The 22051-nt window shown below is 31.1% G+C and overlaps 1 protein-coding gene across 2 annotated transcripts in view; it reads right to left on the reverse strand.

Annotated features, from left to right (window-relative positions):
• The window catches only part of Hydr2 (abhydrolase domain-containing protein 2), a 62390-nt gene extending 43958 nt beyond the window's left edge, over nt 1–18432 (reverse strand). Inside the window, exons 1-2 of one of the 2 annotated variants that reach the window (XM_089102084.1) lie at nt 18319–18392; nt 6479–6557 (exon numbers count right to left, since the gene is read on the reverse strand). The gene's annotated coding sequence lies outside the window, so the exon portion shown is untranslated. Of the gene's footprint in view, nt 1–6478; nt 6558–18318 lie in introns of both variants that reach the window. The other variant, XM_089102083.1, reaches the window with a different exon arrangement.
• Between the last annotated feature and the right edge of the window lie 3619 nt (nt 18433–22051).

Raw genomic sequence — 22051 nt, forward strand, 5'->3', positions numbered from 1 at the left:
TCGAGACTTAGCTTAATGTTAATATTTTATTATGTTTTTATTTTATATTTCTCTTTTTAGGTACACTTTTGGATCAACATCGATGGGGAAACTTCAATTTCGAGTAAGTAATTTATAAGTTGTTTAAAAAAGACATTCGTGACTAAGCATAGATTCATATTTTATTTTTGTCTATTTCAGGTAAATAATTTCGAGAAAGTGATTTATAAATTGTTTAAAGAAGACATTCATGACTTAGCTTAAGACTAATATTTTATATTTCGTTTTTTCAGGTACTCTTTTGGACCAACATCAAAGAGGAAACTTCAATTTCGAGTAAGTAATTTATAAATTGTTTAAGAAAGACATTCGTGAATAAGCTTAGATTAATATTTTATTTTTGTCTTTTTCAGGTAAGTAATTTTGAGTAATTTCGAGTAAGAAATTTATAAATTGTTAAAAAAAGACATTCGTGACTAAGCTTAAGATTAACATTTAATTTTTGTCTTTTTCAGGTATTCTTTTGAATCAACATAGAAGAAGAAACATCAATTCCATGTAAGTAATTTATAAATAATTTGAAAATCACATTTGTGACTTGCCTTATGACTAATATTTTATATTTTTCTCTTTTAGGTACTCTTTTGGATCAACACCAGATAAGAAACTTCAACTTCGAGTAAGTAATTTATAAATTATTTAAAAATGACATTCGTGACTTAGCTTAAGATTAATATGTTATATTTCTCTTTTTCAGGTACTCTTTTGAATCAATGTGAAAGAAGAAACATCAATTCCATGTAAGTAATTTATAAATAATTTTAAAATTACATTTGTGAGTAAGCTTAAGACTAATATTTTATATTTCTCTTTTTCAGGTAATCTTTTGAATCAACATGGAAGAAGAAACTTCGATTTTTTTTTTAGGTACTCTTTTGAATCAACATGGAAGGAGAAACATCAATTCCATGTACGTAATTTATAAAAAAAAATCAAAATTACATTTGTGAGTTAGCTTAAGACTAATATTTTATATTTCTCTTTTTCACGTACTCTTTTGAATCAACATGGAAAAAGAGACTTTGATTTCAAATAAGTAAATTATAAATTATTTGAGAAACAAATTCCTGACTTAGCTTAAAACTAATATTTTATATTTCTGTTTTTAGGTACACTTTTGGATTTACATCGAAGAGGAAGCTTCAATTTCGGGTAAGTCATTTATAATTTATTTAAAAATAACATTCGTGACTTAGCTTAATGTTAATATTTTATTTTTGTTTTTTCCGGTACTCTTTTGATTCAACATGGAAGAAGAAACATCAATTCAATGTAAGTAATTTATAAATAATTTGAGAATGACATTTGTGAGTTAGCTTAAGACTGATATTTTATATTTCTCTTTTTCAGGTACTCTTTTGAATCAAAATGGAAGAAGAAACTTCGATTTCAAGTAAGTAAATTATATATTATTTAAAAATGACGTTCGTGACTTGGCTTAAGATTAATATTTTATATTTCTCTTTTTCAGGTAATCTTTTGAATCAATATGGAAGAAGAGACATCAATTCCAAGTAAGTAATTTATAAATAATTTGAAAATGATATTTGTGACTTAGGTTAAGATTAATATTTTATAATTCTCTTTTTCAGGTACTCTTTTGAACCAACACGGAAGAAGAAGCTTCGATTTAAAGTAAGTAAATTATAAATTATTTGAAAAAGGAATTCCTGACATAGCTTAAAACTAATACTTAATATTTCTCTTTTTAGGTACACTTTTGGATCAACATCGAAGAGGAAACTTCAATTTCGAGTAAGTAATTTACAAATTGTTTAAGAATGACATTCGTGAATTAGTTGAAAACTAATAATTTATATTTATCTTTTTAGGTACTCTTTTGGAGGAAAATCGAAGAAAATCTTACTCCGGGCTGATGATCAAACAGCAACCGTACAAGAAAATCGAAATATATTTTCTTGATTATTATCGCTTCTAATCAGTAGTTGTGCCAAACCTATCCTGCTCAAGTCATCCTCAGGGCTATACTGTGGTGTTTATCCCTCCCATAGTATAGTGCAGACGTTTTTATATAATATTTTTTCCCTTCTTTTTTTTTTTATTTATTTTTTTTTAAAGATTTTTCAAATAGGAATATTTAATACGTCCTCAAAAGAAAAAAGTACCCCCACATCCCAAAACAAATACCCATCCTAGCTGGTCAAGCACACTATCTGAAAGTTCTAATGATAGCTCCAATTCGGAGAATAGGACATTGATAATTGTAGGTCCTAATGCAACCAAAAATGATGATAATGGGTTTCAAGAGCTCTCTAGAAGCTCTAAAAAAAGGAACAAAAATCTCTCCAATTAAAAGCATTTCCCCTCTCCCTGCCCAAGGTCCTCCTTCCAAAAACTTACGAATTTACCTTAAAATTACACCCACTACCCCCTTTGAAATAAAAATGATCACTGCAATAAGAGTTGCAATTTTTAAATTGCTTAAATCAATGTTCTCTCTTAACATTAACCGTGATGGATCTCTGCTTATAGCTGTAGAAGATCAGAAATCAGCAGATACAATAATTAACCTTAAATCCCTTCTGAATATCCCAATTATTGCATCTAATTGGAACCCAAAAAAATCACCAACAAAAATTGTAGTTTATAATGTTCCCCCAGAGATATCTACTCAGGAGTTAAAAGAATGCCTCTCAGATAGGGCTGGAAACACAATCCCAGTTGAGGATGTTACCCAACTTGGAAAACCTAACTCTACTGGCCTAAAAACTAGTAGATCCTTCTTATTCACACTAAAGGATAAAATTGATATCCCAGAAAAATTATTCCTATTTGGGCAAATCAAACCACACAAGGAATACAAACCTAAGCCTATTCAGTGTCAGAAGTGTTTCAAACTGGGACACACGACAAACAAATGCAATGAAATTCTCCAAGAGTGTAGTAATTGTAAATCTTTCCATCCTAAAGAGCTGACAACTTGCAAAAACACCCAGCCTACATGCATCAATTGCAAAGGCCCTCATGAATCTACAAATGAATCATTATGCCCTGCATACAAGAAAAGAGCTCTAACACTCCAAATATCAACAAAGAAGGCCATCCCATACCCCTTTGCAGCAATGGAAGCAAATGCTGCCCAACAATACCAAATAAAGCCTGTAATGAAACCAACCAAAACCCCCAAGTCAAATGCCCCAAATGCATCAAGCACCCCATATAAAACAATATCTTCTAAGCCCCCTAGCTCAAATCCCTATCAGAAGGAATCACCAAGCCAGCAAGCCTTGTTTTCCGGTGAGATAAGGCCAGCCTGGCCCTCCCTCCCAAGAAGAAACAAACCAGAAACACTACCAGGAATCAATCCCTTAAACAACAAACAGGATGCACTACCACAAATGCAATCCCCAAATATATGCTTATTCATTCTAAACTGTAATGCAGATCAGGCCATGAACATACATCAACTACAGAAAACAAAAATTACTGCAGAATTGGCAAAAATCTACATCCCAGATGATGTGCTCATTCAAGCAAAAAAAGATCTTGCTTTACTTTTAACAAAGCTGAACATTGATACTCAGTCATATGAAGAATAAATCAACAACACAACATTTATCAATACTCCAATGGAATATAAGATCACTCACAGAAAATAAGCTAAATGAACCAATATCATTTATGAATAATAATTCGATTAATATTGCTTGCCTCCAGGAAACTCATTTAACCCAAAATCAACAAATTAAGTCTCTGGGATACACTATCCTGAGAAAGGATAGATCTTCAGAGAGAAAAGGAGGTGGTGTAGATTTATTAGTTAATAATAATATAAAATTTTGTGGCATCAATTTTCCAGATTTTGCAAATGATATTGATGTAATTGGTATAAGTGTTTGGCTGATTAATTTAAAAACCTACATAATAAGCTTTTATAACCCTAATGGCCAAACTTCAGATGCCAAGGATTTCTTTAATTATATAAATAATTCTAATATGTTAAAAAACATCATTATTTGTGGTGATTTCAATGCCCACAGCCTTTTGTGGGGGAATAAACCAGCAAATAAAGCTGGTAAATTTATTGAGCATATGACTTCAAATAATAATGAATTAGCTGTTGCTACCCCTCCAAACCTAAATACATATTTTAACCCCAAAAGTGCCAAATTCTCCACAATTGACCTACAAATTGTGTCTTTAAATTTTTTGAACAAAATTTACATAAATAAAATTGATAGTCTGTGTACAGACCACTTTGCTATAGTTTGCTCCCTAAATGAACCTGCTGAAACTTCATCTCATACCTCCAAATATATCAACACTAAAGCAAATTGGTCTATTTTCCAAAATAAGCTAAATGATGAAATTACAAGTTTCACCCAAAGTTCATGCATTTCTAACACAACAGTTGACACACATGCTGAAGCCTTGACATCTTTACTAATAAATACAGCTAATCATGCTATCCCCAGGACAACACCTAAGAAAACATTCCCTAAACAAATTCCTAAAGCATGGTGGACAAATGAGTGCCTAAATAAATGGAAGATAAAAAGGCAGCTAGGACAGAATTCATAAAAAAACCAACACCTACTACATATTTAAAAAAATTACAAGCAGAATCTAATCTAAAAAGGACTATAATAGATGCTAAATATAAATACTGGAATAATTTTGCAAATAATCTCTCCAGAGAAACGCATGAGCCAATTATACATAAAGTCATAAGCCACATATGTGTGAAAAAGACTTCTCCCAACCCACTCCTGTATGAGCTTATACATAATAATACCCATTATGACAATGATATTGAAAATGCTAACCTATTTGCAACTCTTTTTGTTAATAAGCTAACATCATACAATCAAAGCAATCTGTCCACAATTCCTATGAACCCTAGTTACCAACCACGCCCAGGATCCGAGTACATAACTAATCCATTTTCAATCCAGGAATTGAATAATGCAATACATCATATTAGGTCCAAAACTAGCAGCAGCTATGACAATATACACCCTACATGGATAAAGAATCTCACACCTTCATACAAACAAGAACTGCTAAATTGTTATAATCACGCTTGGGCATCCTCTAGGTTCCCCAATATATGGAAATGTTCGTCCCTTCTACCAATCCTATAGAAAAATGCACCAACTTAAAACCTTGAATCTTATAGGCACATAATGATTATATCTGTTATGGGGAAAATAATGGAGAAAATGATTGATCACAGACTCCTCTGGTTTGTTGAAAAAAATAATATGATCCAACACACTGAAACTGGATTCAGGAAATACCACTCCTGAACAGATGCTTTCATTTTGCTAACAAATGCAATAAATGAATCTTTCTCAAAAAATAATATCCTAGTGGCAGCTTTCCTAGATTTTGAAGGAGCATATGACAATGTGAACCACCAAATCCTTTTAAATAAACTTGCAAACCTTGTAGTACATCACAAGCTAGTATCCTTTATTAAATCATTCATAGAAGTGAGAAGTTTCATTTTTTGTGTTGGTTCAGCCTCTTCACCCCAAAAGACAATATCCAAAGGCCTACCTCAGGGAGCAGTCCTCAGTTGCCTCCTATTTGCCCTATATCTCTGGGACATGAACCTACCCCACACCGATCTACAATATGCTGATGATCTGGTGCTATGGTCATCTGGCAACACCTTTCAGATAGCACAGTCAAATCTGCAAAAGTCACTTTTCCAGTTTGAAAAATTCTCTCAACATTCAGATTTACCCATTGCACCCACCAAGTCAAAAATAATCCAATTTCACAGGAAGCGAAACCATGTTAATGCAAAACTAACTCTAAATAAAACAACTATTCCAGAAGATAATAATATTAATTACCTAGGTCTCATGCTTGACCAAAAACTTAATTTCCACCTCCACATTTCAAACACAATAAAAAAATGTTATAGAAAAGCAAATATACTAAAAAGACTTCTTTCCACACCCTGGGTTTGTAAGGAGAAAACCTTACTCCAGTTTTATAAATCACATATAAGACCCCATATTGATTATGGGCTCATTGTATATGGTGCATGTGCAAAGACCCAGATGCAAAAAATTGAAACAACACAAAATGATATAATACGTCTCATATTTGGTCTTAGGAAACCCACAAGCACCAAGTTTCTGCTTATGGAGAGTGGATTAACAACAATAAAAGATAGACGTAGCTTTCTCTTGATAAAACATCTTACAAAAATTGAATCAAATAGCTCACACACATTACATAATTGGTTAAGAAATCCAGCCATGTATAGAGGTATTGCAGATGAGTATGCCAATATTCAAAAGAAGTTCCCTGTACCAGCAAAGTCTATTGCACCTACTTTCCCCCAATCCCCTCCATGGAATTGGTCATCTCCCATAATAAATACTGAATTTTCAAAATGGAATAAAGATTTAACCCCCATTGCTTTTGTTCAGAAAAAATTTACAGAACTTAATACAATTACCTATAAAAATCACTTCCAAATGTTTGTTGATGGGTCAAAAATGAATGAGAAGGTTGCAAGTGGTGTTTTCCTTCCTCACCTGAAAATTGCAATGGGCAAGAGATTATTTAATAATTTATCTATAATGTCTGCTGAATTAAATGCCATAATCATGGCATTAGAACACCTTAAGCAAAACCAATCTTTGATCGAAAAATTGAATAATATTATCATCTATTCCGACTCTTTATCAAGCCTTGAGTTGCTGGCCTCAGCTCCTCAATATAAGTTGGACATTGACACTTATCATTGTCTCAGTATTATTGATAATCTTGCTTCAAGTGGCATAAAGACTTACTTTCAGTACATTCCTAGCCACTCTGGCATAAGTGGTAATCATCAGGTTGATGAAATAGCAAAAAATGCTTTAAATATTGACCAGCCAAGTGGGAGACCAATCCCAATTATAGATATTTACCAATGGAGGCTATCAGATATTAATTTTAATAAGATTAATCCTATCCTTTCCCCCTTTCCCAATAAGTATCTTTCTAAAATTTATCATAGAATTCGTTCTGGAACAAATGGACTAAATTTCCTTGCATTCTCATATAAGATTTCTAATTCAAGTGGTTCAATTCCCCTGTCCCCTCTTTGCAGGCATTGTAATATGAATAATGAAACAATTGACCATTGCCTATTTGAATGTAATATGCTGACATCTGCACAACATACCTTGCTTTCTAAACTGTTAAAATACTTCAAACACCACAAAATCCCACTATCAGTCAAGAGCCTAGCCAACTATACCTGCACACAGAGCATAGAAATCGACATCTATCATCTTATATTTGAACTCCTAGAGTCGAAAGAGCTGCTGAAAGATATCTGAATATATCTAATAAATATGAGGCAATCAAGCCAGTAGCTCTGTAGCCCACAGAGTGAAGCAAAAGGAAAAGGGCTAAATAGTTTTACTGAAAAGCCCGCCTGCTGTTAAATAGAAGAAGAAGAAGAATAAATTATTTGAAAAAGAAATTCCTGACATAGCTTAAAACTAATACTTAATATTTCTCTTTTTAGGTACACTTTTGGATCAACATCGAAGAGGAAACTTCAATTTCGAGTAAGTAATTTACAAATTGTTTAAGAATGACATTCGTGAATTAGTTGAAAACTAATAATTTATATTTATCTTTTTAGGTACTCTTTTGGAGGAAAATCGAAGAAGAAAATTCAATTACGAGTAAGTTATTTATAAATTATTTAGAAATGACAAACGTGACTTAGCTTAAGACTAATATTTTATTTTTCTCTTTTTCAGAAACTCTTTTGAATTAACATGGAAGAAGAAATTTCAATTTCAAGTAAGTAAACTATAAAATATTTGAAAAGAACATTCCTGACTTAGCTCAAGACTAATATTTTAAATTTCTCTTTTTAGGTACACTTTTGGATCAACATCAAAGAGGAATTTTCAATTTCGATTAATTAATCTATGAATTATTTTAAAATGACATTCGTGATTTAGTTTAAGACTAATACTTTATATTTCTGTTTTTAGGTACTCTTTTGGATTAACATCGAAGAAGAAACTTCAATTCCAAGTAAGTAATTTGTAAGCTATTTAAAAATGACATTCGTGACTTAGCTTAAGACTAATATTTAATATTTCTCTTTTCAGGTACTCTTTTGAATCAACATGAACAAACTTAAATTATTGAGTAAGTAATTTATAAACTATTTGAAAATGACATTTGTGCCTTAGCTAAAGACTATTTTTTATATTTCTCTTTTTCAGGAAGTCTTTTGAATCAACATGTAATAAAAAAATTTCAAGGAAGTAAATTATAAAGTATTTGAAAAGGACATTCGTGATTTAGCTTAAGACTAATATTTTATATTTCTCTTTTTCATGTACTCTTTTGGACCAATATCGAAGAGGAATCTTCAATTTCGAGTAAGTAATTTATAAATTGTTTAAAAAAGATCTTCGTAACTAAGCTTAGATTATTATTTTATTTTTGTCTTTTTCAGGTAAGTAATTTCGAGTAAGCTATGTATAAATTGTTTAAAAAAGACATTCGTGACTTAGCTGAAGACTAATATTTCATATTTCTTTTTTTCAGGTACACTTTTGGACCTACATCGAAGAGAGAACTTCAATTTTGAGTAAGTAAATTGTTTAAAAAAGACATTCGTGACTATAGCTGAGATTAATATTTTATTTTTGTCTTTTTCAGGTAAGTAGTTTCGAGTAAGTAATTTATAAATTTTTAAAAAAATACATTTGTGACTAAGCTTAAGATTAACATTTTATTTTTGTCTTTTTCATGTATTCTTTTGAATCACATGGAAGAAGAAACATCAATTCCATGTAAGTAATTTATAAATAATTTGAAATGACATTTGTGACTTAACTTAAGACTAATATTTTATATTTTTTCTTTTTTAGGTCCTCTTTTGAAATCAACATGGAAGAAGAAACTTCGATTTCAATTAAGTAAATTATAAATTATTTGAAAAATGAAATTCCTGACTTAGCTTAAAACAAATGTTTTATATTTCTCTTTTTAGGTACGCTTTTGGATCAACATCGAAGAGCAAACTTCAATTTTGAGTAAGTAATTTACAAATTATTTAAAAATGACATTCGTGACTTAGCTTAAAATTAATATTTTATAGTTCTCTTTTGGATGAACATTGAAGAAGAAAATTCAATTACCGAGTAAGTTATTTATAAATTAATAAGAAATGAAATTCGTGACTTAGCTTAAGACTAATATTTTATATTTCTCTTTTTCAGGTACTCATATGAATCAACATGGAAAAAGAAACTTCAATTCCAAGTAAGTAAATTATGAATCATTTGAAAAAGACATTCCTGTCTTAGCTTAAGACTAACATTTTATATTACTCTTTTTAGGTACACTTTTGGATCAAAATCGAAGATAAAACTTCAATTTCGAGTAAATATTTTATAAATTATTTAAAAATGACATTCGTGACTTAGCTTTAGACTAATATTTTATATTTCTCTTTTTCAGGTACTCTTTTGAATGAACATAGAAGAAGAAACTTGAATTTCAAGTAAGTAAATTATAAATTATTTGAAAAAGACATTCGCTCAACATCAAAGAGGAAACTCCAATTTTGAGTAAGTAATTTATAAATTATTTAAGAATGACATTCGTGACTTAGTTTAAGACTAATTTTTTATAGTTTCTCTTTTTCAGGTACTCTCTTGAATCAACATGGAAAAATAAACGTTAATAAACGAAATGATTTTCGAGTAAGTAATCTGTAAATTATTTAAAAATTACATTCATGGCTTAGCTTAAGACTAATATTTTATATTTCTGTTTTAGGTACGCTTTTGGAGCAACATCAAAGAAGAAACTTTAATTTTGAGTAAGTAATTTATAAATTATTTCAAAATGACATTCGGGACTTAGCTTATGACTAATATTTTATATTCCTCTTTTCAAGTACTCTTTTGGATCACCATCGAAGAAGAAACTTTAATTTCGAGTAAGTAATCGATAAAATATTTAAAAATGACATTCGTGACTTGACTTAAGAGTAATATTTTATGTTTCTCTTTTTCTGGTACTCTTTTGAATCAACAGGGCAGAGAAAATTTCAATTTCAAATAAGTAAATTATAAATTATTTAAAAACGATATTTGTGACTTAGGTTAAGACTAATATTTTATACTTCTCCTCTTTTGGACCACCATCGAAGAAGAAACTATCATTTCGAGTAAGTAACTTATAAATTATTTGAAAATGATCAACCCCAAAGAAGAAAATTTAATTTCGAGTAAGTAATCTATAAATTATTTAAAAATGAGATTTTTGACTTAGCTTAAGACTAATATTTTATATTTCTCTTGTCAGGTACTCTTTTGAATCAACATGGAAGAATGAGCTTCAAGTTTTGAGTAAGTAATTTATAAATTATTTAAAATTACATCCGTGACTTAGATTAAGGCTATTATTTTATATTTCTCTTTTTCAGGTGCTCTTTTGAATCAACATGGAAACAGAGACATCAATTCCATGTAAGTAATTTATAAATAATTTGAAAATGACATATGTGAGGTAGCTTAAGACTAATCTTATATTTTATTCTTTCTCAAGAACTTTTTTGGATCAACATTGAAAAAGAAACTCAATTTTGGGTAAGTAATTTATATGTTATTTAAACATGACATTCGTGAATTAGCTTAAGACTGATATTTTATATTTCTCTTTTTCAGGTACTCTTTTGAATCAACATGGAAGGATAAACTTCAATTTCAAGTAAGTAAGTTATAAATTATTTAAAAATGACATTGATGGCTTAGCTTAAGATTAACATTTTATATTCCTCTTAGGTCCTCCTTTGGATCAACATAAAAGAGGAAACTTCTATTTCGAGTAAGTTATTTATAAATTATTTAAAAATGGCATTCGCGACTTAGCTTAAGACTAATATTTTACATTTATCTTTTTATGTACTCTTTTGTATCAACATCGAAGAGGAAATTTCAATTTCGAGTAATTAATTTATAAATTGTTTCAAAGTGACTTTCGTGACTTAGCTTTAGATTAATATTTTATATTTCTCTTTTTCAGTTACTCTTTTGAATCAACATGGAAGAAGAAACTTCTATTTCAAGTAAGTAAATTACAAATTATTTGAAAAACATTCCTGACGTAGCTTAAGACTAATATTTTATATTTCTCTGTTTAGGTACTCTTTTGTATCAACATCAAAGAGGAAACTTCGATTTCGAGTAAGTAATCTATAATTATTTAAAAATGACATTCGTGACTTACTTAAGAGTAATATTTTGTTTCTCTTTTTCAGGTACTCTTTTGAATGAACATGGAAGAAAAAATTTCAATTTCAAGTAAGTAAATTATAAATTATTTGAAAAAGACATTCCTGACTTAGCTTAAAACTAATATTTTATATTTCTCTTTTTAGCTCCTCTTTTTGATCAACATCAAAGAGGAAACTTCAATTTCAAGTAGGCTAATTAACTTATAAGTTATTTATAAATGAAATTCGTGACTTACTGTAAGACTAATATTTTATATTTATCTTGTTCAGATAGGCATACTCTTTTGAAACAACATCAACGAATAAACTTCAATTTTAGAGTAAGTAATTTATAAATTATTTAAATATGACATTTATGACTTAGCTTAAGACTAATATTTTATATTTCTCTTTTTTAGGTACTCTTTTGAATCAACATGGATGAACAAGTTTCAATTTTGAGTAAGTAAATTATAAATTATTTAAAAATGACATTCGTGACTTAGCTTAAGACTAATATTTTATATTCCTCTTTTTTCGGTACTCTTTTGGATCAACATCAAAGAAGAAACTTCAATTCCAAGTAGGTAATTTATAAAATATTTGAAAAGACATTCCTGACTTAGCTTAAGACTAATATTGTACATTTCTCTTTTTAGGTACTCTTTTGGATCAACATGGAAGAATAAACTTCAATTTCGAGTAAGTAAATTATAAATTATTTGAAAATGACATTCGTGAATTAGCTTAAGACTAATATTTTATATTTCTCTTTTTCAAGTACTCTTTTGAATTAACATGGAGACAGAAAATTCAATTCCAAGTAACTAATTTATAAATTATTTGAAATGACATTCATTACTAAGCTTAAGACTATTATTTTATATTTCACTTTTTTAGGTACTCTTTTGAATCACCATGGAAGAAGAAATTTCAATTTCATGTGGGTAAATTATATATAATTTGAAAATGACAATTGTGATTTAGCTATATATATTACCTATATATTATTATATATATTATATATTTATTATATATAATTTGACTATATTTTATATTTCTATTTAAGGTACTCTATTGAATCAAAATGGAGGCAGAAACATCAATTCCAAGTAAGTAATTCATAAATAATGTGAAACATTCATGACTTAGCTTAAGACTAATATTTTATATTTCCCTTTTTAGGTGCTCTTTTGGATGAACATCAAAGAAGAAAATTCAGTTTTGAGTATGTAATTATTCTTTAAAAATGATCGTGACTTAGCTTAAGACTAATATGTTATATTCTCTTTTACAGGTACTCTTTTGAATCAACATGAAAGAAGAGACATCAATTCCATGTAAGTAATTCATGAATAATTTGAAGGTGACATTCATGATTTAGCTCAAGACTAATATTTTATATTTATCTTTTTAGGTACTCTTTTGGATGAACATCAAAGAAGAAAATTCAATTTCGAGGAAGTAATTTATAAATTATTTAAAAATTGCATTCGTGACTTAGCTTAAGACTAATATTTTATATGTCTCTTTTCAGGTACACTTTTGAATCAACATGGAAGAAGAAAATTTAATTTCAAGTAATTAAATTATAAATTATTCGAAAAAGACATTCCTGACTTAGCTTAAGACCAATATATTATATTTCTCTTCTTAGGTACTCTTTTGGATCAACATTGAAAAAGGAACTTCAATTTCGAGGAAGTAAATTATAAATTGTTACATTAATGAATTTAATACCCATCAACTGAAAAACAGATGGAGAACACAGAAAAGAAAAACAAAACAAAAAAAAAACCTTTTTCTCTTTGGATTTTAGTCAACATTACCTGTCAACTATTTCAGTGTAATGCAAGGTTTGATGATGACAGGTTAGGTTAGATTAGTTTGTGTTAAGTTGGTCTAGGTTAGAGGTTTTAACACATTTCTGGTATTTCTGGTATTTAAAAAGCTGACTCACAAAGCTAATTGAATGCAAGCAGAAAAAAAAGGAATTTTGAACATCATTCACCAGTGAACATTGACATTAATCAGATTTTGGATATTCAAAGCAACATAATATATATATATATATATATATATATATATATATATATATATATATATATATATATATATATATATATATATATATATATATATATATATATATATATATATATATATATATATATATATATATATATATATATATATATATATATAACAATTTTAAACCAATTTGCTTTGAATTTATAGATCTAAGATATATCTTAGCATCCAGTGACTTGACATGTTTATCAGAAACACAGAGAGTTTTCCTTTCTTTCATTGACAGCTCTCCTGTAGTGATCATTTTTCTATGTAAACTAGACTAATTAAACCACTGGATTTCTTTTTCCAGGTAGATTTTTGTAGTGATAAAATTATGAATGACTTCATTATTTTATCACTCAGTCACTTATCCCTGTCATTGTTGACAGATCTATACTAGAGATTAAATAAAAAAAAAAACAAGTTTTTTTAACTGAAAGTAAGGAACGACGCTTTAAACTTAAAACGAACAGAGATTATTCCGTATATGAAAGGGACTGTCCCCTCCTCAACGCCTCACTCTTTTCACTAAAGTTTTTTAATGTTTAAAAAAAAAATAAGAGTTGTGAGAAAGTCAAACTTCAGCGTAATTTTATATTTGGTTGAATTATGATTTGGATTTACTTGTGTTTCATGTAATGAAGCTCTTTACTTTTCATTCAAATTCTTATTCTGTTTATTTTATAGTTTATATAAAACAATTTTTCATAAAAATTGAATTTTTTTGTATTTTATATTTTCTTGTTTTTTCAAGTCTGATCATTAAGAGAGATTTTTGCATTATTATTTATTTCTTGTCTGATGAGCTAGTCTACAGTGTTTTTGTCACCACAATAAATCACAGATTTATGAATATATGCCATGCTGAAATATGCAACCAGGCATGCACCCTATGTGTCAAGCTTGAGTATTTACTTTTCTGTTTAAATAAAAATTTTATGTTCCCTTCTTTAATTTGTTTTATAGTTTAAATCAACACTTGGAAACAATGCAAGTCATGCTCCTAATGTTCTAACCTATAAACTTGATATATAATGCTCTTTGTCATTCTAACAAAGATTGTGTTAGCTTTAAATTGGACACCTTTAAGAGGCTAATTTATGATGGGTGGAAAATATCTCATAACCACCAATTTCCAGCTTTTATTGTTTGTAAAGCAAAGAGATTAGGTATCAAGTTTGCGTCACATTTTGCTTTGGACACTAAATCAGGCAAAACTGAATATTAGATAGAATAAAATTTAACTTCAAATAGAAAATTAAATTATTAAGGATTTGGAGTGAAATAAAACCAGACTCAATGATTTGAATAATCAAACACAGGAGGCAAATGTGGTTCACAATTTTCATTTGTAAAACAAAATTATCTATTTTGTTTCACTACACTATAAAACTTGTCAATAAGCTTGAGGATGTATAATTCAATGGAACATCTTTCTTTTGATTTTTTTTTTAATTTTAATTTAATCCCATCTCCTCTTCTCTTAGTGGCACCAATAATAAAAAAAAGTATTTAAACAGAAAAAAAAATGCCACCTACACTTTAATTTACTTGAAAATAAAAGCTGAAAAGTAGTCTTCACATTATTGAACTACTACCTCTATACCACATTAAAAATACTCTCACACAAAGGACATCCTCCTGCTACAGGAAGTCCCTGCTTGTGGTCGCCACTTTGAAACATCAAATAACAAACTTTCTTTAATTCCAATTCTATAAAGAAGCCACTCTGCTGTTTGAAGACAAGTGACAGTGAGAATGAGACCAAGTTGAAAATGAAAGTGAAGGGAAAAGAAATGTCATGTTAGAAGAACAACACCATCTCAATCTTTGGTGCCAATAAACTGTTGCAAAAAAAGAACAGTAAGAACCTACAAAGATGCCATCAACTATGCAAGTGTTAATTGAAAGTCATTGGGCCCTTCAACATTGTAGGTATTCACTGTGGAGTCTTCCATTTTCTCACTTGAAAAGAAGGCAACAAAGGTGATTTATTTGGAGGTTGCTGCCTACTTGGTCAAATTGGATTGCTACCTACACAATTTCCAGATAAATTGGCACAAAAAAACTTCCAATCAGGCCCTGCACCTAGTCAATCCAGCCCTGTTTTAGATCACAGAGATAAATGCAAAGATGGAAGCCACAAGATGTAAGGCATACAATCTGAAAAAAGTTTATTTCTATCTTAAAAAGACAAAACAACAACAAACTAAAAGTGTCCAAGAATACAGGAGCATATATTCTGTGTTTGAAAATAGTGAAATACAAGGTATTCACCCTGATAAACTGTTAGGTCAAATTTCTTCTGTTTCAGCAAACATGGGCTTTTCAGTTGAGACTATTCAGCCCTTTTCTTTTTGACTCACACTTTTCCTTTTCCTTTGTGAGTTGAAATGAGCTACTGTAAAGGTTGTTCCTTATTAATCTTGAAACTGCTTAGATATCTTGCAGTAAATCTTTTGATTCTAGGAGTTTAAATAACTTTTTCTCTCTCTAGAAGGTTTTGACCTTTGATGACCTTTAAAAATCTGTATGTTATCAAAGTGAAACCTTGCAAAATAGATCTTCTGCTTAAATGAAGTACAGCAAAAGGTAAATAATTTTGCAGCTCATATCAATGACTTAAAACTAAAGTGAACATATTATTCAATGCCTTTTTATGCCCTTTCCAAATGTAGTAATCATTTTTATCACAAATGAATTTTACCCCACCCATATATATACCAATTTGGAGTATATATTTGTACATTAGGGGGGTGGGGGGAAAGTTTATTTCTGTTGCAAATGAGAGGTAAGTTTAACCTTTACCCCCCCCCTTCCCTTTAATGTGCAAATTTATACCCTGAATTGGTATATATAGGGGTGGGGTAAAATTCATTTGCAGCAAAAATTATCATTATTTATTATATTCATAAAGAGCATAAAAAAAAGGTATGAAGTGGTATGTTCACTTTATTTGTAAGTCAATAACATGAACTGTGAAATATTTACCCAACAAAATTGTTTTCAGCTCTACAACTTTGCATAATCCCAATTTATAAGGTTTTAAAGATATGCAAATACATTTCCTAAATTTTGAAAAATAAATAATATGGCTTCCAATTCTACTCAAACAACAAGAATATCATTACCAGAACTAAAGTCAGAGAAAAGGGAACTGATCACTGAAAATTAAGGTAAAATGTTGTTTTGTATAGTTCAAAATTTCAATAGATAATAGACCTGTCACATAGGCAAATTTCAGAACCCTCTAGAGGGAGAGGAAATGGAGGTAGGTACTTCAAAATACCTTCCTGTGACATACTTGAGCCTGTAGACCCATCCCAGAAAGTTTCATTGTCCTAACCTAACCCCATTCCAAGATAGCCAAAAGTAGCTGAAGTAGGCTAGAATTTTACCCATTCAAATAGCCTAGGGCATTGGCAAATTGTTTCATTTTTATATTACAATTCTGAAAAGATGGGAAGAGGGAATTAAGCCACTTTAATTAGGAAACTGATACAAAAACACTTGAAAGTTTAGCCTATTTGAGCCAGACAGAATTCTAACATAAATTTTAGAAAGGTGTTTATTAGGGAAAGGGAGATAAAAAGGTAAATATAGGTAAATATATTAAAGTGGGTTTAAATACTGAAGAAATTAAGTGGTATATATATGGGAAGGGTAATTTTCTAGCACTTGGAGAAAGGAGGAAATATTTAGGGAGGGTAACGGTAATGGACGGTCCTTACTCATGCCCTATGTGTGGAGAAAATGGTGAGGATCTGCTTCACTTCATGGCATTTTGTCCCAAATTTCAGGATTTAAGGAAAGAATTATTTTTTGATAATGTGGAGACAAGTGAGTGGTTGGTTTCAGTAATGGGATCAAAAAATTATGGGACAATAAGAATAATAGCAAAGTATATAAAATTGGGTATGTCACATAGAGATAGATTTTTGTAAAGGGGGTGGGGTGAGTGTTGAAATTATTTTTGTATGTGTGTAAGTTGTTTTCTTGTTTTTTATTTTTTTGTAGTCATGGCCCTTGATAGATGTAACATACATCTATCTATGTATGTTAGTTTAACGGTATTGTGTGATTTATTATGTTATTGTTTTGTTATTTTGCATTGTTATTGTTATGTAGGCTACTATACTTTGCTATGAGCATTATAATCATGTGCTATTATTTTGTGTGATTTTCCATTTTTTTGCCATGGCCCAAAACAGCTTTTATTGCAATAAATATCTATCTATCTATCTAACTATCTATATACCAAATCATATTATTGAGTTAAGAATAAAGTGAATACACCATTTGATGCCTTTTTTTATGCTGATTATGAATATAATAGCCTAATCATTTCTGGTCAATATCTATCAAATCATATTATTGAGTTAGGACTAAAGTGAATGCACCATTTGATGCCTTTTTTATGCTGATTATGAATATAATAAGCATTTCAATCGGAAATGAATTTCAGCCCCCCCCCCTATAGCCTATATGCCAATTCAGGGTTAGGTTAGGTATAGCCTATATAGGGGGGGGGGGCTGAAATTCATTACTGATAGAAATGCTTATTATATTCGTAATCAGCATAAAAAAAGGGCATTGAATGGTGTATTCACTGTATTCCTAGCCTAACTCAATAATATGATTTGGTAGATATTGACCTCATCTCTATCGGAAATGAATTTTAGCCCCCTTCCCTATATATGCCAATTCAGGGTATATATTTCTACATTAGGGGGGTGGGGGTAAGATTTAAACGAACCCATCACTAACTAAATTTGCCCCCACCCCCCTAATGTAGAAATTAAGACACGTGGAATTGTAGCTATAGAGGGGAGGGGGCTAACATACATTTCCAATAGAAATGATTAGTATACTTATAATCAGCTTAAAAAAAGGCATCAAATGGTGTATTCACTTTATTCCTAACTCAATAATATGATTTGGTATATATTTACCAATAAAATTGGTTTATTTGACATTACCTCTGATAATCTCCAGCGATATATGTCTCTAACGGGGATTGGTCTCCCACTTGGCTGGTCAATATTTATCATTTATCATTAAAAAATCATAATAGGTGTTTTGGACTTGAGCCCTTTCTTCTTCGGTTAGCTGGAGACAATTGTCGTTACTTAAATTTTTGATCAACAGTTACTTTTCTAGATAGCGCGGTTTATTCTAGCGCTATAATAAACCTTTTGAAAACTAGACCAACTTTTGAACGAATCTCCAAAATATCGCAAAACACAACAAGAAACAATCATATGCATCTTTCTCAATTCATTTGTCAATTAATTCTTTATCTTTTCTTTTGTGATGAACTATTAAAAAAAGGCTATCTAAAATTATATTGGTATATTAAAATTCAGGACATCATTTTTTTTTACGGGCTACATGAATGCGATCTGTTACAATTCCTCTCAACCTTTGTCTGCAACTTTTAGCTAATCTGGTTGGCAAGGAGGCCTCCGGTTTTGGGGTGATGTTATTCTCGTCTTTAAGGTTAAGCTTCTGGGTGAAGAGTCGCCGTACATTGGGTTGAATAATCCTAATTCCCCAACGAGGATGGACTAGGTATAAAAAGACTGGAGCTGTTCCGGTGCTATGAGATGGTTTGCGGCTTCCGATCCATCATAAGTTCTGTTCTCCATTCCGATACCGTACCAGATAATCCTGCTTACGGGACCCCATAGTGGCGTCACATTTGACCTTACAGGAGTTTTCCTAACCAAAGCCGTGACTGCTAACATTACTGAAGGGTGGCCTAAAGGAGTGACGCCCCTCAAGGAAATTATTGCTTAGTAAACTATACAGCATTTGTACTGTACTCTGATTAATGGATAATTCCAATGACGTCTTTGAGGTTGGTATTGGAGAATCCCCCCCGAATAGTTTGGAGAACAAATTATTAAGTAACTTTAAAATTATTCCTTGTTTTAAGTTTCAACTTCGGTCTTTACTTTGAGCAGAGAATAAAAAAGAAAATAAGACTTAGTGTTTTTTATAATAATATTTGTACTGTAATAAGATAGTTCAAATTGGCTGTAGTTTAGTCGTAGAGGTTAGTAGGGGGGAGACATCGGCTCCAGGAATCATTTAATTGTTTTAATTTTTTACTTCCAATATTTAAATCACAACTCCAATTATAGCTACAGATTCTCTTATTTGTAATTGAAACGCCTAGTGAACGCTGATATCGTTCTGTTCCTTACGCTTTTTTATTCACATACTGATCCATAAATGTAGACCTTCATCTATGTACATCACCATGCTGACTTCTTGCTATTTTCGCTTTTCTAAGTATTTCTTTTAACCAGCTCCAAAAGAGAACTGACATAAATGTGCTGAGGATTATAACTTTTATTAGTTAAATTAGTTGAATTTCACGTAAAGCCAGTGCTACTTATGTGACATTTATCTCTGCATCAACATGCTGTACGAAATGTCAGTTGCAAGTAGGATAAAGTGGATCAAAACAATATATGTATTTTTCTCATAATTTAGAAAATTTATGCTCACAAATATACGCTACAAACCAGTGCTCTTTATTTATTGTTTTGTTATCAGTTTTAATGTGCAGCAGTAGGTGACCAAGCTTCGCTTGGTGAGGGAAATTTCAGACAAACCCCAAAAAATGTGAAGTGCCCCCCCCCCATCCGAAGATGTATATTCATCTTCATTAAAATAAAAAAGAGCTTGTAGTTGGCAAGATGTTACTTACTTACTGTAACACAATTTATAATAATACTCAATACTTGCTGTGAATATAGGAAAATTTAAGAGGCCAGAACCACAACTGCTTTCCCCTGAAGGATAGTCCATGTCCAATGACTATCTGGATGCAGACCCTCTCTTGCCCCCCCCCCGTCAAATGAAAAGTATGGAGCTACGCTCCTGGATAATTCTTCTAGTTTGGGTTTGTTTTGGTAATTTGTTTTAGCTGAAGGACCTCTTCCCAGTTTAATTATCCATAATGGGTTGCCTCCCCAGAATATTTTAATATGTATAGGCGCGAATATGTAACAAGTCGGAGAAAATAGGCTTGAGATTGCCAGGGCAGGATATTGACTCTTATGGAAAAAAGAGCATTGCCATGTATAGAAAACTTTGTTGTGACCAAGACAGGACTGGAATTGCCCAAAGCCTGCAATCATACGGGAGGTCTCAGAGACTTCTTATTGTCCTTCTCTAAGCAGGCTTGAGTGCTTCGCATAGACTTGAGAAAATATGTTAGTCTCCTCCATGCTTTTCCTGAGGCCATAATAATTTAAATGATTTAAAAAATACGAAAAATTGAAACTTAGAAGGTTAAAACGTAAATAAAACAACTATCGTACTGACATTTTGACAGACGAATTCAGACACTTTGAACTGGATTTATTAGGAGTTTCAAAACTCATCTTCCAGGGGTAAGAAACATGAATTAGGCGACATAAAATTGATTTACTTTGGTCAGAAGTATGGGGTGCTTATACAAGGAGTTGAGGTCATAATGAATTAAGAAGCTACTGAAGCCTGAATTTATCAAAAGGCACACTGTACCCTGGCCTAGGAACATGTAATGCCGGGGGTGGGATAATGTATCTGTGAGTGATTTTTTCTTAACTATAATTGAAATGGTGCGATTTATCGTAAAAGTGCCAGGTGCACTCTACTGCTGAGCTGTCTATTCGCAGAAAGTGATTTAAAACAACGCAGGAATTCCGTAGCAACTTACAAACTGTCAGACTTGTATTTGTAAGACACTGTCAGATGTCTCCAAAGAATGGAAGCTTAGAGCTCTGTATCTCCTCTCTCTTTCATTACTTTTGGCTCATCAGTTGTATTCTGTTCAGTGCTTCCCCCGTCTCTGAATTTTCGAGGATTTCCCTAAAAATCTCACAAAAACGGAGTGGCGAAAACGCTTGGGTCTAGAAGTGTCAGAGCTTTAAGTCTGGCCTTGAAGATACTATGGCTATTTCATATTGGAAAGATATTAATAATAGAATGCTAGTTGCTTATTTTAAGGCAACAAAAAGTACAGGGTATCAGTCATAGTAGTATATGCTTCTGCAGTACTAACTGATGGAGATAGCAGTGACTCAGATGAATTTTGTTCGCAATCGTAGGAACAGAAAGACGGGATCCCAGGTAGAAATACGGTACATATGTTAAGGGATTTTAATGCCCAGGTCGGCAGGAATTGGGATAGACGACTTCCTATCCTAGGTAAATTTGGCGTACAAAAACAAAACGGTAATAGTCACAGACTGCTGCAATTTTTAGGTATCACAATTTTGTTATAATAAATACAGTATTTGGCCATAAAATAGCCCATAAGTTAATACGGTACTCACATGATGGTAAGACAGCTAACCTTATTGAAAATATTATTTTAAACCAAAGACTGGCACAGTCGATAGAAGATACTAAGATATATAGAAGTGCTGTTATCGATGTTAATAGTAAACATCACCATCTAGAATTGTCTAGGGTTAATGTAAAGCTGAAATTTAGGAAGGATAACTACATTCCGGGAAGCCATGATGTTGCAAGACTCCCGAATGAGTGTTGGAAGGGCATTTTCCAGGAACAGTTGAATACTGGACTGGAGGGTTTAAAAATTGACAATTTAGAAGATGGATGGAATAGTTTCAGGAAAATAGTTTATGAAGTCTCTGACGGTGTCTTAGGGAAGAAAATTAGAAGCGCAACCAGAAATATTAGTAGAACGCT

Source organism: Artemia sp. Qi Xiang Cuo, chromosome 16 (assembly GCF_049724085.1).
Source record: "Artemia sp. Qi Xiang Cuo chromosome 16, ASM4972408v1, whole genome shotgun sequence".
Taxonomy (NCBI): Eukaryota; Metazoa; Arthropoda; class Branchiopoda; order Anostraca; family Artemiidae; genus Artemia; species Artemia sp. Qi Xiang Cuo.